Consider the following 15,479-nt stretch of genomic DNA (forward strand, 5'->3'; position numbering starts at 1 on the left):
TTATTTATTTGAGATGGAGTCTCACTCTGTCACCCAGGCTGGAGTGCAGTGGTGCGATCTCGGCTCACTGTAACCTCTACATCCCGGGTTCTAGCAATCCTCCCATCTCAGCCTCTCAAGTAGCTGGGTCTACAAGGATGTACCACCATGCTGGGCTAATTTTTGTTTTTTGGTAGAGATGGGGTTTCATCATGTTGCCCAGGCTGGTCTCTAACTCCTTGACTCAAGTGATCTACTTGCCTCAGCCTCTCAAAGTGTTGGGATTACAGGTGTGAGCCACCACACCCAGCCTCTATTTTTTAAATGCTTATTACTTATCAGGTATTGTGCTAAGCATTTTGCATGCCTTATCTCAATTCATTCTCGTAAAAAATTCCATGAAATAGACACAATTGCTTTTTCCATTGGAAAAGTGAGAAAACTGAGGTTCAGAGAGAGAGGAGAAATACCATGACTCCTCTCTCTGGAGCAGAAGAAAGGAAGGAGCCGTGGCACTTCTCTTCCCTTTGTCCAGTGCTCCAATCTCTTTCCGTGGCCTCCCACTGACAGAGCCTAGATGGAGCCAGTTGGCAGGGCAGCCACGGAAATGTAGTTTGCAGGGGCCAGCATCTTGTGGTGCAAAGCAATGCAGAAGAGCGGGGATAAGATCTGAAACCAAACAGAGAATGACTGGCACAAAGCCTTTCCGGATTCTGCAGCCAAAAGGAATCCGTCCTGGCTCTGAAAACTCAAAGCACTTCATCCAGACATTTTCCTTTTTACTTAACACTTTTTATGGTTTAGTTACATGTGAGTATTCATACGTATTTGTGAGTGTTTTTTTCTTTGGTCTATAGGCTCTGCAGGTCTATTGGGAAGACATAGTGGAATCATTGTCATTTCTGTTATCATGCCTAGACCATGCTTTGCTCAATAAATAGTTGTTGAGTGATTAATGCTATTCTATTCAATGCCTGTGCCTCTCCAGCCTGGAGTGTGTGCCAGAGGACATGCCAAGCCACAAGATAATCACCTCAGATTTCCCTGGAGAGTGAATTGCACCATAAGGTAAGTAATTTTAAATATCATTTGTACGTGAAAACAAAACAGAAAAGGAATCAAACTTAAAATTTACAGGATTTTCTTTGACTTTTGTTTTCTACTCTGTGACTCTAGCCAAAGATGATTTTCTTTTAGATAAAATAAGTTACTTCAAAAAAGGCTAGGCTCTTCAACTATTCACTTTTTCTTTCAGCAAGGGTTGAATGAGCATTTCTATATACCAGGCCCTGCCCTAGGCACTGGGAACACAGACGTGAACTGGACAGATATAATTCCTGCTTTTGGGAATCCTACAGTCCAGTGCAGGGATCATCACATTTGTTCTATAAACGACCAGGAAGCAAATGTTTTAGGCTTTGTAGGCCAAGCATTCCTTGTCATACTACTCAAACCTGCTGTTGAAAGCAGCCATAGACCATATGTAAACAAATGAGTGTCAATGTGTTTCAATAAAACTTCATTGAAAACCAGGAAGGAACAAAAAGTTGAACACATAAAAGCAAAGAATAAATAGTGGTGCCCATGGGAGGGGTGAGTGAGGGAAATGGAAAGATGTAGGTCAAAGACTACAAAGTTGCGGTTCCTGTAAGATGAATAAATCCAGAAATCTAATGTGGAACATGAGGACTATAGTTAATAGGGTATTGTGTACTGGAAATCTGCTAAGAGAGTAGATTTTAGGTACTCTTACCACACAAAAAGAAAGGTAATTATATGAGATGATGGATATGTTAATTTGCTTGACTATAACTATATATGTATATCAGGCATTATTCACCATGTATATGTTTATCAAAACATCATGTTGGCCAGTGGCTCATAACTATAATTCCAACACTTTGCGGGGCCAAGGTGGGTGGATCACATAAGGCCAGAAGTTCAAGACCAGCCTGGCCAACAGTGAAACGCCATCTCTACTAAAAATACAGAAATTAGCCAGGCGTGGTGGTACACTCCTGTAATCCCAGCTACTCAGTGACTGAGGCGTGGGAATCACTTGAACCTAGGAGGCAGAGGTTGCAGTGAGCAGAGATAGCACCACTGCACTCCAGCCTGGGCGACAGGGCAAGACTCTGTCTCAAAAACAAACAAACAAACAACAACAACAAAATCCATCATGGTGTACACCTTAAATGTAAACAATTTAAAATAATAACAAATGGGCTGGATTCAGCCAATGAGCCATAGTTTGCTGACCTCTGATTTAGTGGAGAAAATAGACCTTAAATAATTTAGTATGACACATTGTTAGAAAATAATATAAGACGTACATGGACAAAAGTTAGGGTAATTCACTTAATCCAAAGCAGGACCAGCTTCATGGGTATGCAACTTGTGCACACAAGGCCTACTCTCAGAAGGAATACCATGCTTGGTTTAATGTTCTGCTGTTATTGTCTTGAAATTGTTGATAATTTTATCTTTGACCTTGTGTTGTGAAGTCAGATCAGACAATGGAGCATGCATGTGAGCAGAGGAGATTCCAGGTATTAGGGTACACATGCAGGCTCATGCCTATAGGCATGGCAAAGGGAAGCACCAAGAGTTGGCCTGGCCATCTGGTATGTGTGGGCACACCTGGCACTGTCCTGGGCACCATGGGTATCTGATGGGGCAGCTGGGCTGGGACCCGGGCCCAGATTGGTGGTGATAGCAGCAGTAGCAGAAGCAGCAGATGCATGGCAGTAGCAGAAGTAATGGCTGTGGCAGAGAGAAGCAGCGCTAGTGTTCCACTGAAGGGCAGCCCTGGGAGAATCTGTCCCCAGACCCTGTTCCTGCAGCATCTGCATAAATATTAACCCTCTAGTCTGAGCACTGTGACAGGAACTGCTGGTACTCAGGCAGCTAAGTTTGTCAGTAAATTATTATAATACAAGGATTTACACATGGACATTGTAATAAAGCATTTAGGGAGCTATTAAAATTCTTCAAAGGGTTTTGAAAACCATTGCAACACTGCAAACCAAATATCCACAGGCTTGGAAATAGAAATTAAATTGAAAGATTATCCTATTCAACAGAAAAGAACATTATTATTCACAGAAAAACCCCAGATAAACCAAAAATTAGCAAGACAATTTAAAAATGAAATATCCTTATATTTGAAGATACAGTGATAGAATGCATAAACAAGTGTCTTGAATTATATAAAAATTATGAAGCCTTTTTTTGTTGTTGTTTCTTGTGTAGCTGCCACAACTTGCAGGAACTGCTGGAGGAAATATTAATTAATATTAACATTTACATGTACAATTAAATTCAGATTGATAAGAAACTGATTTCTATGAAGAGTTAAATCTTTTTAGAAAATAGTTCTATAGGAATCATCACCTCTAGATGTACTAAAATTCATATTTCAAAATAATTTATCAGAAATGTTTCCCAATATTGTTATAGCCTATAAAATAATGTTATTCCAGTGAGAGTTGGATCAGTAGATTTTAATTGTCAAAATTAAATTTATCAAAAAGTATTCATGATCTTGCATTTGCCAGTAGCAACTGGCATTGCTTTATATCAATTGAAAATTAAGTCGCTAAAAGTACACATTTTTATGATCTAATAAATAAATATGCAAGAAAACATATGAGAAATGAATGAATATCCAGGAAAGCAAGACAGATTAATTATAATATCACATTAATAAAACATACTGTTATTTATTGTGTCATATAAACTTATAACACCAAAAATATTTTTTGGCCATTTAAAAACTTGTGTTTTATCCATGTGCCATTATTACTCTCATTACATTTTTTAAATGAGGTAGTGTATTAAATACCCCTTATCTGAAATGCTTGGGACCAGAAGTGTTTTGGATTTCAGATTTTGGAATATTTGCACTATACTTACTTTGTACTATGCTTACTTACTGGTTGAGCATCCCAAATCTGAATACCTAAAACCTGAAATGCTCATTAGGGCATTTTGAGTGTCATATCAGTGCTCAAATAGCTTTGAATTTTAAAACGTTTCATGTTTTGGATTTTTGGATTAGGGATGCTCTACCTATAAAATATTTTAGAAGGATAATTGTGATATTTTAGTATCTTTTACTGCCCTTTTTTCCCCTGCCTTTCTGAACAAGTGGCTTGCATTTTCATTTTGACTGAGCATCAAAAATTATGTAGCTGGCCCTGTCCAAAAATCAGAGCAGATTTTCGTGAGGAAGTAGAAAGCAAGAGGGAGCTTGTCTCACTAGAGCAGCAGTTCTCAAAGTGTGGCTCCTGTAGCATCAGCCTCACTTGGTGTCTTAGTCCACTCAGGTGCCATAAGAAAATATCATAAGCTGGGTGGCTGAAACAACAAATACCTATTTCTCATAGTTCTGAAGACTAGGAAGTCCAAGATAAGAAACTGGCAGATTTGATTTTTTTTTTTTTTTTTTTTTTTTTGGAGATAGTGTCTCACTCTATTGCCCAGCCTGGAGTGCAGTGGTGCATTCTTGGCTCACTGCCACCTCTGCCTCCAGGGTTCAAGCGATTCTCCTGCCTCAGCCTCCCAAGTAGTTGGGACTATAGGTGTCTACCACCATGCCTAGCTAAGTTTTGTATTTTCAGTAGAGATAAGATTTCATCATGTTGGCCAGGCTGGTCTCGAACTTCTGACCTCAAGTGACTCACCTCCCTCAGCCTCCTAAAGTGCTGGGATTACAGGTTTCAGCCACCGTGCCCAGCCAGATTTCATGTTGATAAGTGCAATGGAGAAATTAAAATACAGAAGGTGGTTCAAAATGCAAGTGTGTGTGTTGGTGTGTTTGTGTGTATTGAAGCAGCAAAATAGGATGGTTAGTGAAGACCTTCCTGCAAATGTGGCATTTGAGTGAACACCCAAAGGAGGCAGGAGAGCTCTGGGGTAAAAGCCATCTGAGAAGGGGAAGCAGTGAGTGCAAAGGCCCTGAGGCAGGAGAGTGCCTGGCATGGTGAGGCGCAGTGAGGAATAGGGATCTGTCTTCTGGGGAGAGCCCTATTCCTGGTTCATAGATGGCACCTTCTTATCACATCCTTGCACAGTGGAAGGGGCAAGGCAGCTCTCTGGGGCCTCTTTTTTAAGGGCACTAGTCCCATTGATGTGGGCAGTCTGATTTTAACCTTCTAGGTGATTCCAATGCTAGTTGAAATTTGAGAACCATTGCTGTAGGGGAACGGACAGATATGTAGTGTGTATGTTGGGAAGTGGGAAGAAAACGGAGGTTTTTAAGCAAGAGTAAAAACAAAATCCTTATACAGGCTGCAAGACCCTCCAGGGTGAGTATACCCTGACCCCATCGCCTTCCTGACTTCATGTTCCACACCTCTCCTCCTCAGACACACTGACGTCCTCACTGCCCCTGAGCATGCCGGGCACTCTCCTGCCTCAGGGCCTTCGCACTTCCTTCTTCCCCTTCTCAGATGGTTTTTACCTCCCGAGGCCCTCCTGCCTCCTTTGGTTGTTTGCTCAAATGTTACATTTGCAAGAAGTTCTTCACTAACCATCTTATTTAGTTGCTCCCTCAATATACACAAATACACAGATACACATACTTGTGTCTTGAACGCTCTTCCCTGTTTTCTTTTCTCCATTGCACATATTAACACCTAATATATTGCTTTCTTATTTTTGGGTTAATTATCTGTCTTTCACCATTTCCCATTGGAATGTTTGTTCTATGAAGGCAGTGGCTTTGTTCTGTTTCACTTACTGACATACCCCCAGGGCCCAAAAGTGCCTTTACAGAAGAAATACTCAATAAATACTTATTGAAAGAGTAACTAAATTAAAGATGTCTCAATCAAATAAATACAGGATTATAATTAATAAGAAAAAGGTTCTCATGACTTGATTAATGAAGTGACTGGCAGTTCTTTACTAGTGGCTATAAGCTGGGTTTGTATATTGAGGTAGAGACCATTAGGGTGCTGGGAAGAGAAAATCCATGTGTTCCTCCTACTTCCTCACCTGCTGTGGTTGGAGCCATGTGACAAGTCTGACTAATGGACTTCGAACAGAAGAGGTGTGTGTAAATGTAGGCCAAGGCAGTTCACCAGGAGAGTCCCTCCACATCTCCCATTTCATTTGGCTGTGACCATGAAAGCCTTTGATGAGCCGCAAGGTGGAAACAGCCTGGATCCCTGAGTCAGTGCATGGAGGAAAGCTTTCCTAGACATTCTATGAGGGGAAAAACAATTGTTCTGATACATCATTGTGATTTCAGAGCTTTATTTGTTACTGCAGCATTGTCTAGCCTCTCCTGCATAGCCTAATAGAGTCATTATTAAAAAGCAGAGATAAAAGGTAAATTCAGAAAAATTGAGTCTTCTGAGTCATCTTTCTATGAATAAATACTTGGTAGACTTAAGGAAGCCTGATACCTTGTTCACAAGTATAAGAATATTAAAATGTCACCTGAACAATGGCACTTGTATAAACCACAAAAACTAAAACTGTTAAAGTGGGCAGTTAGGCAGACATGAGCATGGCAGGAGAGGGCACCATCCCCCCAGGAATGTCAGGTGACCATCAGGTGATAGTTGAGTGGTTGTTAAAACATCTCTCTAAAAAATAATTGATCACAGGCAGCACCCAATAGATCTATTGGCAGTCTCCTGATAGATGAAAAACACCTGAAGTGGGTGATCAGCCGCTTCCCAATAAGATCTCAGGATTTGGGCAAGCAGGCTTGAGCATGTACACGAAGAGGCAAAACAGTGGAGTTTAATTAGTATGTAACCTATGGCCTTCCTCTAAGAATGCTCAACTGATAAGTGAAAAACGCCTCAAGCGAGGATGTGCACAACTTCAGTAAACACACTGTACATGCGGCCCCTCCCGAGTATTGTCAGCCCACTGTGCATGTGGACAGCCTGCCTCAAGGAAAAATCAACGGAGGAGAGATGCAAAACTCCAGAAGCATACCAACATATAAAACTCCAAGTCAAAGTCAAATAGGACAGTTGGATCTCTCAAGTCACCCACTTGGCCCTCTTCCAAGCACACTTTACTTCCTTTCTTTCCTGCTCTAAAACTTTTTAATAAGCTTTCACTCCTGCTCTAAAACTTGCTGTGGTCTCTCCCTTTGCCTTATGCCCCTTGGTCAAATTCTTTCTTCTGAGGGGGAGAGAATTGAGGTTGCTAAAAATTGTACAGATTCACTGCCACTAACATGACCAGAGCAGAGGCAGAACCAGCCTCTTCTGCTGCACCCTCCCAAGGACAAAGTTGATGGCCCATTAGGCTCCTATCATTTCTTGGAAATAATGGAAATAACACTAACAATGATAGGAATAGTAATAGCACTAATACTTAGTGTTCTCTATGTGACAGGCATGTTCTAAGAGCTTTACTCTTGTAAACTTATGTTGATGGCAAAACCAAATTCTGCCAAAATATATTTAAAGAAGTTTATTCCAAGCCAATGTGAGTACCTTCATCCCAGGTTACACAATCTCAAGAGGACCTGAGAAAGGAAGATTAAGCTAGTCAGGTTACAGTTTGGTTTTATACATTTCAGGAAGACAGGAATTACAGTTAAAATCACAAATCAGTATATGGAAAGTATATGTTGGATTGGCCCAAAAAGTGTGACATCACCAAGCTTGATTTAAATCCTTGAAATCGGTAGAAAGGAAAGCCTGATTTAAGATAAGGAGGTTGTGGAGACCAAGGTTCTTGTTATATAGATGAAGCCTTATAGGTGGTAGCCCTCAGAGAGAATACATGGTGAATGTCTCTTCTCAGACTTTAAAGGTGTCAGACTCTCAATCAATCAGGGAAAGACTTAGAAGGGGAGAGTCCTGGCTACATTGATGGAGATTTTCTACAGATGCAAAATTTCCCCATAAAAGATGGCTTTGCAAGGTCATTTCAATCTGTTGGCTCTCTGGCAGCCATTTCAAAATATGTCAAAGAAATATATTTTGGGCTAGGCGAGGTGGCTTACGCCTGTACTCCCAGCACTTTGGGAGGCTGAGGTGGAAGGATCACCTGAGATCAGGAGTTTGAGACAAGACTGACCAACGTGGAGAAACCTCGTCTCTACTAAAAATACAAAATTAGCCACGCGTGGTGGCGCATGCCTGTGATTCCAGCTACTCAGGAGTCTGAGGCAGGAGGATCGCTTGAACTCAGGAGGCAGAGGTCATGGTGAGATGAGATCATATCGTTACACTCGAGCCTGGGCAACAATAGTGAAACTCTGTCTCAAAAATAAAATTATATATATATACACATATGTATATACATTTTGGGGTAAAATATTTTGGTTTCCTTCAGGGTCTGCTATCTGTCATGTGCTGCTATATCAGAGTCAGGTTGTAAAGTAAGCCACATTATATAAGATCAATAAAACTCAGCCAGGTGTGCTGGCTCATACCTGTAATCTCAACTTTTTGGGAGGCCAAGGCAGGAGGTCACTTGAGTCCAGGAGTTTGAGACCAGTTGGGCAACAGAGTGAAACCCCCATCACAATCAAAAAAGTTAAAAATTTTTTAAAAAGGTTAATAAAACCTGTCTAATGAGATTTTATGGTTTCTAAGACGTGACTTCCCAGGCCCCTTAGATAGGAATTTAGGCAAAAGGAAAAAAAATCAGAGTTTAGTTCTTACTCATTAAATCTTTTTTTTTTTTCCTTTTGGAGACAGAATCTTTCTCTGTCACCCAATCTGGAGTGCCGTGGTACAATCACGGCTCACTGCAGCCTTGACCTCCCAAGCTCAAGCAATCCTCCTGCCTCAGCCTCTCAAGTAGTGGGGACTACAGGTGTGCACCACCACGCCTAGCTAATTTTTAATTTTTTTTTTGTGGAGGTGGGGTCTCACTGTGTTGCCTATGCTGGTCTCCAACTCGTGGGCTCAAGTGATCCTCCTACCTTGGCTTTCCAAAGTGCTGGGATTATAGACATGAGCCACAGCGCCCAGACTTCGTTAAATCCTCACAGTATCTTCATGAGCTATGTCCTATTTTTATTACTACTTTTCACACAGTGAAACAGATGTAGAGAGATTCAGTAACTTACCCAAGACCTCAAAGCTTATGAGCGATGGAGCTGGGATTTGAACCCAATACTCTGACTGGAGGGTTGGGGATGATCCCTGGGCTGGGAGAGAGGCACCCCTGAGACAAACGTCAGTCCCAACCCTCACTAATCAATTAACTTTGAGACAACTTCACTTTTTGCAGTCTTATTTTCTCCATCTCTTGACTTAGGGCAACACTGTAGTAATATGAATAATATTATACCTACGACATGACATAGTTGTGATACTGGTGGGCTGGGAGAGGCCCCCAAACAATGATGGGCCTTTGACTCCACCCATTGTCCCGGCGCTTGGCACTGTCATGAGAAGGAAATCAAGGAGGAGTTGAACAACGGTGAAAGTGCGGAGATTTGTTTATTGTTATTTTTGAGACAGGGTCTCACTCTGTCGCCCAGGCTGGAGTGCGGGGGCATGAGCTCAGCCTTAACCTCCCGGGCTCAAGTGATCCTCCCACCTCAATCCACTGTGTAGCTGGGACTGCAGGTGTGTACAACCACGCCCAGCTGATTTTTGTATTTTTGTGTATGTGTGGAAACGGGGTTTCTCTATGCTGCCAGGCTGGTCTCAAACTCCTGGACTCAAGCCATCCTCCTGCCCCAGCCTCCCAAAGCGCTGGGATTACAGGCATGTGCCACTGCGCCTGGCTAGATACAGAAATTGATTGCAAAGCAAAAGTACACACTCAAGAAAAGGGAGTGCTGATGTCCTCAAAAAAGAGACTCACATGGAGCTTGGGGTTCCTATCATGGATTTCTTTAACCAAGGGGTGGAATATTCATAAAGCTTCCTGGAAAAAGGTGAGGGTTTCTTGGAACTGTAGTGCCACCCATTTTTATACCAAATATGGGTGTTCCCAGAACTGTCGTGGCGCTGGTGGGTGAGGGTGTATTGAGGTCCTGGGAGAAACCTAGGTCAAATCCAGCACTATCTTGGGTTCAGTCAGTCTTAGCCAGCTTGGCCCACACCCTGGTTTTTCAGGGTCTTATCAGCCTTGGCTTCTATAGCTATTTCAAGAGTTTCTTTTTTGCAAGGCATGTGAAAATGCTGCCTGGAATTTTCTATTCTCCCATTTCCACCCTGTATTATTCATGACTCATTTGTTGAGGATCAATTGAGATCATGCATATAAATTACTTTCTTCCTGATGGCCCAGAGTAGATGCTCCATAAATGTTACTGTTGTAATAATGATATCCCAAATCGACAACCTAGATATCTCCAGGTATCTGGAATGAGGTCTTAGCATGGCGAGACATTTGGTGTGTCTCTTCTGCTCCCCGCTGGAGTTTATGGGAAACTACTCCCCAGCCCAGGTAACCAAAGGCAGCCCCTTTGTCACATGATAGAATCTAACAGGGGTCCACTTCCCCAGTGTGGTAAGACCAGATATCTACACTGAGGTTTACAGAGGAAAAAAGAAAGGTGATTATTTGCAGGGCACCATGCAAGGAGAGCCAGGCTTAAGTCTCCACCTCCCTGATGGCTTGCAGGTAAGGGTTTTGACAGGCAGGGATAAATTTCAGGCAAGCAGAAGTCACAGGCAAATTCATAAATCAATACCCAGGTTACACATTGGTTAGGGCCTAAAGCACAGGCTATCTTGAAGCAGAAAGTTTACAGGTTGTAGGTAGCTGCAAATCTTTTCTGATTTCCAACTGGTTAAGAAAGAGGAGCTTTGTTTAAAAATTTGGGGTCAGCAGAAATAAAGGTTAGCTCTGCTTTAGGGGTGTGACTTTCTCTAGACCCTTCAGGACGAAATTTAGAACAAAGAACCGGGTGGGAGTTCAGTTCCTAGTTCCACCTTAGCTGAGATCTATGTGTAGGGGGATGAGTGCGGTGCGATCCAGGTTTCTGAAAAACAACTCAGAGACGCATGTTAAGGTGCTATCTTTAGTTTCTATAGGGAGCCAAACATCCTGTGACTCTAGCTTCCTTGGCTATTGTTTTAGGCCACTGTTTTTTTTTTTTTTTTGAGATGGAGTCTTGCTTTGTCGCCCAGGCTGGAGTGCGGTGGCATGATCTCAGCTCACTGCAACCTCTGCCTCCCAGGCTTAAGCAATTCTCCTGCCTCAGCCTCCCAAATAGCTGGGATTACAGGCATGCACTGTCACACCTGGCAAATTTTTGTATTTTTAGTAGAGACAAGGTTTTACCATATTGGCCAGGCTGGTCTCAAACTCCTGACCTCCAGTGATCCACCCACCTCAGCCTCCCAAAGTGCTGGGATTACAGGCGTGAGCCACCGTGCCCAGCCTATTTTAGACTACTATTACCTTCTTGCTTATCAAGTTGGTTATCTGGACTAGGGTCTTAGCATGGAGCTAAGTTCCTCAGGGCTAGCTAGGTGCCTGGAATTTCCCTTAAAGGGACTCAAGCTTTTCCTTTATTTCCATGCTTGACTCCCTCCCACCACTCCATCGCCCACAGGCCCCTAAGAGGAGGGCTCCAGCTTGTCTCATCTTTTCAATTCCGCAACGTTGACGGTGATGGCAGATCCAACCACTACAGGGCCCTCCTTGGGAGGCCTCCTCTCTCACCGCATCTACCCCCAGCCCACCCAGGCTTCTCCCTTTAGGGTAAGCCAACCTGACCTCCCATCTGTGGGGACAGGAATAAAGGCGTTTATAATTCAAGGAACCTCAATTGTCCGCACACAGGCCTACGATGACTCTCCTTCTCAAACACACTGACTCTGAGGTGAAAGAAGTGGTTGAAGGGTTTTCTGAATCATCCACAACAACAAAACAACGTCATAGAATCCTGGCAACCAAAGCCATTTTGTTGTTTAGATCCCAAGTTTTTGAAAATCCTCAATCCATGAATGACAGTAGCCTGTGGGGGTAGGGGGAGGGGGGAGGGCCCTTAGGTCCTGCGGTTGGATACAGCCTTAGATGTGGCTTCACCCTGTCAAAGAACAAAATTTCCACACATTGAGTTTAAAGGTCCAATTGGTTTTTATTATCCATTCGTGAATCAGGCAGCATCTTATCTATAAAGCAGAAAACGTGCTCTGAAGAGCTGAGCAGATAGATGGGTTTTATATAGGCAGAAAAGGCTGAGGATAGCAAGATCAAGGAACAAGAAGTGGCTTGGTCATTTCAAAGTTATCTTCCTTATAGGGTTTCTGCAGAGGGGACTTCCTTCTCATGCCTGCACAGGTGGATGGGGACCCTTTTGTTACAGGAGCAAGAAAGAAATTATTTAGGCAGTTAGTGAGGGTAAGAGAGTCCTCAGCAAGGTTACCCTTCTGAGAAAAGCAGCCCAGAAATAATTTCTTTTCTAACAAAGAGCAGCCTGAAAATTCGAGCTGCAAACAGATGAGCAAGCTGGAAGCTTGCACTGATGAATGCTGGCAGCTGTGCCAATAGGAAAAGGCTACCTGGGGGCCAGGCATGTTCAACCTGGTGGCTCCATTTTCCCTTTTCTTGTCAACCACATGTACAGTAAAGGAACATGCAACATGGCACTGGCCAGGTAGAGAACTCATCTGCATAATAAAAGATTAGGGTGGAGTGGCCAACTTCTTTGCACGCTATGTAAGTGACATACCTGGTCCAACCAATCTTTGGCCTCTATGTAAATCACCACCTCCTCAAGCTTGTCTATAAAATCCAGTGCATTTCACCTTGGAACTGGAAGAGCCACTCGGGAGCCCCTCTCTCTGCAGGAGAGAGACCTATTCTTTTCCTTTTGCCTATTTTATTTATACATATATATAATTAAAAAAATTTTTTTTTAGTAGAGATGGGGTTTCTCCGTGTTGGTTAGGCTGGTCTCAAACTCTCGACCTCAGGTGATCTGCCCTCCTCTCTCTTTCACTTATTAAACTCACTCTTTTAAAATTTTATTTTATTTTTATTTTTTTTTAGAGATGAGGTCTCGATATGTTGCCCAGACTGGAGTGCAGTATACACAAGTGCGATCCCACTACTGATCAGCATGGGAGTTTTGACCTGCTTTGTTTCCAGCTTGGGCTGGTTCACCCCTCCTTAGACAACCTGGTGGTCCCCCGCTCCCGGGAGGTCACCATATTGATGCCGAACTTAGTGCGGACACCCAATCTGCATAGTGCATTACAGCCCAGAACTCCTGGGCTCAAGCGATCCTCCCACCTCGGCCTCCCGAGTAGCTGGGACTACAGGCACGCACCACTGCGCTCAGCTAAGCTCACTCTTTGTGTGTATCTGCATCCTCGATTTCTTTGGCATGAGGTAATGAACCTCAGGTATCACCCCAGATGAACAAAACTGCTTTACTTGCTGTTGGTTGCTGTTTTTGAAAACTGGCCCATTTTAAAGTTCAGTTGGGTCACATGTTGTGTAGCACCAGTGACTCTCATGTAGCCCAGTGCAAGGACTCTGTCCAAAGCAATGGCATCCTGTAAAATTTATTTAACAACCTGAGCCCAGGGTAATAGTGACCCCAGATGATGGTACCACGGCTTAGAGATTCATTTTTCCCTAGTGGTCACTGTGGGTTTTACCAGACAGAACAAAGAGCAGCGGATCCAGTAACGCGGTTAGTCAGCTCGACAGCATTTCCCAGAGAGACGGCTCTCTGTGTAACAGTCATAATTTATCAAACATTTTTGTTCCTCAGAAACATTCCTGTTTTTTCCTTTTCTTCTCTCTCCTCTGTACTTCCTGTTTCTCCTTAATTTGACCTTTGCTCCTTTGCTCTGCCCATCTCCCCTTCTTCCTGGTGTTACTCTTGCTTCTCTCTTCATTGCTAATCTCCTTCTCCTTCCTCCTCTCTTACCTGTATGGTCTTCCATATGTATTGAATATGTGTCAATGTTCCCTGTTATCAATTTAACAAACAGATCAATTTATACCCCAAATGGAGTGAACAGATTGAACAAAGCACCTGATGGCCATTAAATCTGAATTTCAGATAAATAATAATAATATTTGAAACACACTTATACCAAAAAAAATTGGTTGCCTACCTGAAATTTAAATTTAACTGGGCATCCTTTATTGTATTCTCACAGCTCTGCCTCCACCTATGACTCAGTGTGGGCTTCAAATCATGTTTGTCCTGAGAGTCAGTGGCTCTTGGGACTAAAACCAGGTCCTCATGAATTCTCTATAATAAACTTGGTAACTATCTTATCCTTTTTTTTTTTTTTTTGAGACAGGGTCTTGCTCTAACCCCAGGCTGGGGTGTGGTGGCACTATCATGGCTCACTGCAGCCTCAATCTCCTGGGCTCAAGCAATCCTCCCACCTCAGCCTCCCAAGTAGCTGGGACTATAGGGGTATACACCACCATACCTGGCTAATTTTCAAATTTTTTATAGAGGTGAGGTTTCGCCCAGGCTGGTCTTGAACTTCTGGGCTCAAGCAATCCTCCCACTTTGGCCTCCTAAAGTGCTGGGATTATAGGAGGGAGCAACCATGTCCAGCAGTCTCTTATAATTTTTAAAATGTGATTAACCAACATTTCCTGAACACCCCAAATTGCACAGAGATTTTGATCTCTTGCTTTTATGTGACATCTACATCTTCAAGGAGCTCTTTTTTTTTTTTTTTTTTTTAAAGGCGACTAGCCTTCTTAGGGCACTCTTAAACCCTGGCATCACTGTGCCATCCCAGACATTGGAGAAGGCTCAGGGAGCAGAGACTCCCAGGGTGGCTGAATTTCAACCGCAATGTCAAGCCTCTGTGAGGGAAAGTTAATTCTGCGGGAAGTGGGGAGGGGAGGAGTATAAATTACAAGCTTTTCTTTCAAGATGACATCTTCGCCTTGTATTTCCTATATCCTCGGAATGACCAAAGGATGGGGCCTTCTCATGCTCCTTTGGTTCTATCTGGGAATGAAGTTCACAAGAGGAGCAACTGCAAATTCCCCAGAAGATGCAGAGGTCTCTCTCTGCTGACAGTTAATACCTTACCTCCAAGCCTGAATCGCCTTCCTGTCTGCGAGTGTCTGAACAAACACAGCAAGATATGCAAGTCACTGAGTTAGATGAAGTCAGTAGGGCCTAAGGCCTTCTGCAAGGTGTGACTCTCATCCTCCATACTGAGAACATTCTGAAGTGACTTCAGAGACTGCAGAGCTTGGGAAGTCCCATGAGACCCGCTCCCCTTTCCCAAGGCACTGACATAGCCTGTAGCCAGGCATTGCCGTTTCTCGGGAGTCTGATCCAGGCCAGGCTTTCTGCTCTCCCTGCTGGAGGACCGCCATCCTTATTGAGTGTATTTCCAAGAAAGCAGTTGACAGGCTTGGCAGTGCTATTTCTGGAAATGTTCAATAGGCCATCTTCTGGCAGGGACCGCTGCTGACGGATGGGTCTGAAGGGGAGACTGAGCGCTCAGCGCCGTCTCGGCCCCGGCCTATTCCCAGGTGCCTCTGAGCAAAAGCTGTCCCCAGATACCACGAGCTGTCAGCTGGCGGGGGCTGCGGGCCTCTGTGGAACTTGC

General features: G+C 43.4%; 1 long non-coding RNA gene across 1 annotated transcript in view; it reads left to right on the forward strand.

The window, feature by feature from the left end:
* The first annotated feature begins 654 nt into the window (after nucleotides 1-654).
* Nucleotides 655-15,479, forward strand: part of LOC135275358 (uncharacterized) — a 40,947-nt gene continuing 26,122 nt past the window's right edge. The window contains exons 1-2 of the long non-coding RNA XR_010342943.1: nucleotides 655-789; nucleotides 968-1,047. This is a non-coding gene — a long non-coding RNA (uncharacterized LOC135275358). The remainder of the gene's footprint in view (nucleotides 790-967; nucleotides 1,048-15,479) is intronic.

Source organism: Aotus nancymaae, unplaced genomic scaffold, assembly GCF_030222135.1.
Source record: "Aotus nancymaae isolate 86718 unplaced genomic scaffold, 86718_ANA_hifiasm-v0.15.2.pri h1tg000016l, whole genome shotgun sequence".
Lineage (NCBI taxonomy): Eukaryota > Metazoa > Chordata > Mammalia > Primates > Aotidae > Aotus > Aotus nancymaae.